The following is a 7870-nucleotide window of genomic DNA, read 5'->3' as shown; positions in this document are numbered from 1 at the left end:
CGAGTGATTACGAACGCGAGTGAATATAATAAGACCATCTTTTTAATGACAGCAGAAATCTGCTCGGATTTTTAAAAACTTATTTTCATTTTTTATTGAAATACCCTTAAGTTTTAGCTTGTGATTTACGCTCGCAACACCTCGCAATAATGCCATTTTAAGAATAATTTACCCCTAAACGAGTTTTACAACTTCACCTTAAATTTTTTTTACCAAGCCGCTCGCTCATTATACTCTCTCCCGAAAAATAAAGCCTAAATATACATTTTGCCATAATAAGAAGTCACTTCGAAAATGTTTTTCTCTACTTAATCACTATCAAACACACAATGACTTCAAGCAGATGATAATCTTAAGGTGAAAATATCACCAAAGTGCCCATTTTGACGTATGAGTTTCATTTTTTGGCTTTACCCCCACCCCCCCAAACGAAAATTCGTTCGGCCGCCCTTGCCTTCCCATTCTCATAACAATTGAACGGCAACAGTGTCCCCCGCCCCCCCCCCCCTTGCCTCTGCCTCTGCTTTCCCAGTTTTCATTTTTCTGATTAACGAACCTTATTTTGTTTTCGGATTAACGAACCTTATTTCGTTTTCGGATTAACGAACCTTCGGAAAAACGAACCTTATTTCGTTTTCGGATTAACGAACCTTCGGAACAACGAACCTTATTTCGTTTTCGGATTAAAGAGCCTTCGGAACAACGAACCTTATTTCGTTTTCGGATTATCGAACCTTCGGAACAACGAACCTTATTTCGTTTTCGGATTATCGAACCTTCGGAATAACGAACCGTCGGAATAACGCCACAAATGTTCGGATTAACGAACCCTTTTTCGTTTTCGGATTAACGAACATCGAGGTATAGGCAATTTACGTGTTTCGGAATTACGAACCTTCGGAATTAAGAACCTTCGGAATTACGAAGCTTCGGAATTACGAAGTGTAACCAGTAATATTTCAGTGCGTCCCACAAAAAACGAAACCGAGATTTAGCGATGATTTATCATAACTTAATCATAAATTCAATAGATAAATGACCTACCAATGTAAAGCTTAGAATCTCCTCTTTCATCTGATATTATTATTCCACATTCATGCATCAGTGAGCAAAAATAATTTAAAGAAAGGATACCAAAAAGTCAGTTTGCGGGGGGTATCTGAATTTCAAAAAGAAAATCACATGCCTAAAAAGTTCAATATCTGCTCTTTTTTGATACCTTAATCACAGAAAATGGTCAAGAAGAAAAAAAAGTTATGTTCCCTCGAAACACTGCTTGTATTTCCATAATTTCATTAAGTAAACGTGTTTTCACCGGTTTCCCACAGAAGCTATCGCACGTTTACCAAAATACTTAATGCATGGCTGATCGTCAACAAAACGGAGTGTCGAGTGAGTTTGAACGCTACCCTGTAAAACCTCTTCATTTTATGAAATTATTGAAATTCGAGCCTTATTTCAAATAACCATAACTTTTTAATTTCTTGACCATTTTCTGTAATTGAGGTATCAAATTAAAGAGCAGATATTGAACTTTTTAAAAATGTGGTTTTCCTTTTGAAACCCAGATACAGCCCGCAAAGTGACTTTTTGGTACCCCCTCTTCAAATTGTTTTTGCTCACTCACGCGTGAATGAGAAATAATCTAAGTAATTTCAGATAAAAGAGGAGATTCTAAGCTTTACAAAGGTAGGTCATTTGTCTGTTGTATTTGTAATTAAGTTATGATAAATCATCGATAAATCTCGGTTTCGTTTTTTGGGGACGCACTGTATATTGAAATCAATAAGTATTTTGTCACTTATTATGATTGATATAATACATCTTATTAACAACACAGAGCAACAACAACGTTCGAATACTTTTTTATACATTTAAATATCATCGGCCATTGTCGGGACCAAAGGTGACCAAAATGACCACTAGTTCATAAATGGTATATATGGATTCATTGAATTAATCTACTTCAGAAAGCTTAGAAATATGTCCTAACATTAAATGATGCAAAAATCTCTCATTCCTGAATTTGCTGCCCCATATATGTAAAGCTTCCATTTAAATTTTCAATGTGATCAAGGTCGCTAAAATCATGAAAATTACCACAGTACATAGTCAAAACCTTATGTATGCTCGATGTAAAGGATTTTATCAACAATTGATGTAAAGGATTTATCAACAATTTTCATCGATTATTTGTAGTTCTTGCTGATAATGATACTTACCAACATTTGAGACCTTTTTTGAGCATCAAGGCATGAGTGGTCACTGGTGAGGAAAAAGTGGTAAAAAATTAATACAGGGTCCAATAAGCCAGTTCACGGTTAGCTCAGGATCAACTTTTCTCAAATGACCTTTGTGATTTTTCATTAGGATATAAGCACTATCATTTTCAAATGTAGATGTTGCGTAAGCTTTACCGGTAGAGTATTCAAATTCTAAGAACGAAAGGCATTGTATAGACCAGGTTACTAGAATAGTACATCAGTGATAAAGTTTGGAAATCTGTTTTATTGTCTGCCTTTGGCACATTTGACTATTGTTTAGGCTACTGTCAAATACCAGTGATTATGAAGGCTCTATTTATTACTCTTCAGCTTGGATGTGATAAATATTTTGAAAGGAATACATGAATAATCATCAAATCACAAATGCCTATGTCAGTGAATTTGAAAGCCACCTTCATGGTTGTCTCCAATGACCTTTTTCTGCTCGTGCGCAGTTTACAGCCGTGAACAGGCTTATAGTTGGGTCAATAGCACTGGACTATATTGAATCATTGCATTGATTTTCACCAAAAAGCTTTCAAACTTTCCACATTCAACAATAATTGATGCTAATATTAACGCAATCCTGGATGTCTCCTCACCATGTTCGGTAAAGGTTGAATTAACATACATATTGGGAACGGGTCAAGGTGGCAAAAATGAACAAGGTAGTCAAAATAATTTGGGATAAATTATGGTATTAGTCATTTTGGGGACCAAAAGTGGCCAAAATAACGAAAATCGTCTTAATAGGGTCAATAAAACTGATTAATTTGGAATCAGCATAAAATCCTACACAGGATGGACCTTTGAGTGCATTCCAGTCTTATAAGGGAAGAATATTAAACCCTCTGAAGACCTCAAATTCCTACGTATTTGCAAAGTTTATTATGTAAAACTGTGCGACTGGTCAGTTATGTGTAAAGTGCCCAAAATAGCGCTCATAGGTCATAACTGATAGAATAAGTTAGATGAGGTTCAAATATTTTGAAGATGTTCAATTTAAAGGATTAATAAACCAGTGTTAGGTGAGTACACCCTTGTAACGATTCTGGTAACATTTAAAGTATTTTGGGATAAATTTAACTTGTGTTATTGGTCATTTTGAGGGACATAAGTGACAAAAATTACCATAAGCTGTTAAATACAGTCATTAAGACTGATATATTTGGAATCAGTATAACATTCTGCACAAGAAGGACCTTTAAATGCATTTCCATTCAATAAGGGAAGAAGATGAAACATGCTGAAGGCCTCATTTTCCTGCCTATTTGAATAGTTAATTGCAAAACTGCGCGAATGGTCAGTTATGTCTAAAGTATCCAAAATGAACATCATAGGTCAAAACTGACGAAATGAATTCCATGAGGTTGATTCTTCCGATCTAGCACACATTTTAACTCTTTAAATGCCATTGGCAGCTATGCGTGCTCTTAGCCCTCAAATGCCATTGGCACGTATACGTGCCCAAATAACTTTTTTTTTTACCAATTTTACAGCCAGAAAATCAACACCATATTCTAAATTCAAATTCAAATTCATTTATTTCACATCTGTAAAAAACATACAAGATACAATATATCGAGATCAATCAAAATGATTCCATAGTAAAGGAGTAATGAATATTGTAAAATGACAAATTAACAAGAATAACAAAATACGTAGGGTAATGAATGCGATGTGGGGGAATAGCAAAAGCCAAATAGACCTATCTAGGCTACTCCCTGATTAACATTCATTACCGAAAAAAGACCATCCTGCAATCAATTGATTAGATTGCGAGAAACACACATTTCAAAATAAACGAAATCAACAAACTAATGAAAAATTTGAAAAAAAAAACAACTATATTACAAAAAAATATGTTTAAAAAACATACACATAAAAGCAAGCAAGCTTATTCACTGAGAACATGGTGAAGTATACATATTTAGAAGGTAAGACTTACATCTTACTTTAAATGAATTTAGCGAAGGACTTTCTTTTATTTCAGGGGGCAAACTGTTCCATATGAGTGGTCCACTATAACTTATGACTGTTCTTGAGAAAGAAAAGCGGTAAAAAGGAATGTATAAATTATCAGAATTTCTCGTATTATATTTGTTTACATTGCGATTTGTTTTAAAATAACTGTTGAATGTGTCAGGCAACTGATTCTTGTAGTATGAAAACATAAAACTTGCAGTGTAAAGGGCATGTATATCATAAATTTTTAGAATCTTTAATTTACGGAATAATTGATGAGAGTGAGCTAAATATGGGGAATTTGTTATTATTCTTATTGCCCGTTTTTGTAAGCGAAATAATTGTAGCATTAAATAATTTGCACAGTCCCCCCATACGATATTGCAATAGCTGAGATGCGTGAGTATCATTGTATTGTATAATTGTATAATTCTCTGTTTTTTTATGTTGTTATACTAGCAAGGAATTCACGATTCATTTTATCATATAAAAAATAGTGGTTTACATAGACATTTTTTGAGTAAAATTGTATTTTTGCATCATTATTTTGAAGAATTGATTTCGGATATTGCCGCGATCTGAATCAAGATTTCCCCCATAGACACGTGTGATATAACGGTTGTGTGTAGCAATACACGTACTTCTATGGGCAGAGCAAAGGCGAATGTGCGGAGACATTCAGCTCGTAATTGACCAATGATCGAGCGGTACAATGTTCCCCACCCAACGCTACTCGCCCATTCGCTATTGTCACATGAATATTCATGAGCTATCGTTCGGGTCTTTTGCAGGCCGGTATGGTAGTATTCTTGAGTCAAGGCTTTTTTCTGCCTGCAAATGTGCACGGTTTGGGGGAGATTTTTATTTATTTATTTATTTATTTTTTTTTTTTTTTTGGGGGGGGGCAAAGGTCTTATGCATTGTATTTAGCATTCTAACAATTTTTTTCTCGTTATAAATACATGAGTAAAGAAGCCTGTCATTTCCAACTCTCTTCTGCGCACTGCAATCATCACACTCATTATTTATTTATTCATTTATTCATTTATTATTGTTATTAATATTATTAATATTATTATTATTAGTATTACTATTATCATAATCATTATTATCATTATTGTTATTATAATAATTATTATTATTATCATTATTCTTCTCCTTCACCTTCTTCTTAGTATTAAAGGATTGTCCGGGCTGAAAGTATTTATAGTTTTATAAATAGAGCAGAATTCAATGAGCAAAATACCGAAAATTTCATCAAAATCGGATGAAATAAATGTGGATTTTTAAATACATTCAATCGTAGTTTTAGTCATTATTTGTAACACATTTCGGACCCCAAAATCATAAAAATTCTCATTTTGGTCAAAACGTGGCCAAAATGACCACTTCTATTGTGATTTAGCAAATGAAACCACTTTATCTGGAATCTGGGTGCATTTTTACTTAGGATAGATCATTTCTATTGGATGTGGGTACAAAGTAGTCTGTTAAAGGGATGCTCCGGGCTGAAAGTATGAGTTAAAAAAAAAGAGTAGAATTCACTGAGCAAAATGCCGAAAATTTCGTCAAAATCGGATAACAAATAACAAAGTTATTGAATTTTAAAGTTTAGCAATATTTTGTGAAAACAGTCGTCATGAATATTCATTAGGTAGGCTGATGATGTCACATCTCCACTTGTTCTTTTGTATTTTATTACATGAAATTATGTTAATTCAAATTTTTTCCTCCAAGAACTAGAAAATTGGATTGACAACTGATTTAGTGCATTAGATATTTATTGCTGCAACTTATTTCATTATAAGGGAGACATATTATTCACACAAGTATGAAATAATGAAAAAAATATGATTTTATGTAATAACATAAGAAAACGGAAAGTGGAGATGTGACATCATCAGCCCACCTAATGAATATTCATGATGACTGTTTTCGCAAAATATTGCTTTAAACTTCAATAACTTTATTATTTGTTATCCGATTTTGATGAAATTTTTCGGCATTTCGCTCAGTCAATTCTACTCTATGTATTAAGATATAAATATTTTCTGCCTGGACCATTCCTTTAAGTGACCATTTTCCAAAGAGGGGTCAAAATTGTTATTTTTGGTCAAAAATTCGCCAAAATGACGTGAGTACGATCATTAAGACTGGGTTTTTTTTAATCAGCACACTATTTTACCCCGTATAAGCCTGTCAAACATTCCCATCCAAAAATTCTGAATAAAGCCCCCATCTCCTCGACTATATAGACGCTTGTTATATAACGGTTGTGTGTAGCATTACACGTACTTCTATTGGTAGAGCAAAGGCGAGTGTGCGAAGGCATTCAGGACGGAATTGACCAATGACAGAGCGGAACGATGTCTCTCACCCAACGCTTCTCGCCCATTCGCTATTGTTATATAAATATTCATGAGCCATCGATCGGGTCTTTTGCATGTGTGTGTGTGTGTGTATTTGAGTTTTGTCAGACGTGTATCAATCAGATGTGATTATTTACGTCTGGGACCGACCTTTAACGTCACCATCCGAAAGACGCAGGCCGATATGGTAGTATTCTTGTGTCAAGGCTAACTTCTGCCTGCAAATGTGCGCGGTTTATGGGAGATTTTTATTTTTATTATTTTTTTTTTTTTTTGGGGGGAAGGGGCGGAAAAGAGGTCTTATTCTTTGTTTTTTAGCATTCTCACTAAATTGTTCTCGTTATAAGTATATGAGTATAGAAGGCTGTTATTTCCAACTCTCGTCGCACTGCAATCATCTCACTCATTATTCATTTATTCATTTATTATTGTTATTATTATTATCATTATTAGTGTTACTATTATCATAATCATTATTATCATTACTGTTATTGTTATTATCATTATTATCATTATTCTTCCCTTCACCTATATACCTACATATTCGTTTGTCTTTTTGTAGCCCAAACCATTAAAAAACATGATTGAAATTGTTATGCTTATCAATATCATATTCAAACTTCTTACAAAAATATAATCGTTCAATTTTCTCCTCGAATGAAATAGGAAGAAGCAAAAAAATGTGATGATTAAAACGGCCGATAATAACGCTTTACTTGTCTCAAGATTATTTTTTTTTTTTAGGTGGATGTTTTTCCTTTGCTAAATCCAACCATTGGTCATAGAAAATATAAACGGAGTGTAAGCGGTAATATCAGATGTTTTGAGGAAAAGAAAGAAAGGGATAGGGCGGGACAGCTGCCAATTACATTAACAAAACTGATCAAACCGACCTGTTAGTTGCTGCATCACTGACGTCACCATCAAGGGGATTTCGAAACGATTTTAGAGAGTAGAAATGAAAATGTTAAGGACGATAGCGGGTTGAAAATTACATTTTTCTATACCTCGCTTATTATTGTACATTATGTCATCTGAACAATTTATTTTTTTAACAACGGATAGTGCTGCGAGCTGGGGATTATTTTTTGACAATTTTAAAATTAGTGCTCACAAATATCAACAACTATAATATTTTAGCGATTCATTTAACCGGACCCCCAATATTTGTACTGTTGTAAAAGTAGTTGTAGCGTCGTCGTAGTAGTAGTTTTGTTACTCTCGTTATTATTATTTATATGTATAGCTCCACCGTAAATTATCGTGTATCAT

Source organism: Lytechinus pictus, chromosome 5 (assembly GCF_037042905.1).
Source record: "Lytechinus pictus isolate F3 Inbred chromosome 5, Lp3.0, whole genome shotgun sequence".
Classification (NCBI taxonomy): domain Eukaryota; kingdom Metazoa; phylum Echinodermata; class Echinoidea; order Temnopleuroida; family Toxopneustidae; genus Lytechinus; species Lytechinus pictus.
The sequence above is the reverse complement of the archived record's forward strand: the minus strand, read 5'-3'. Positions refer to the sequence as shown.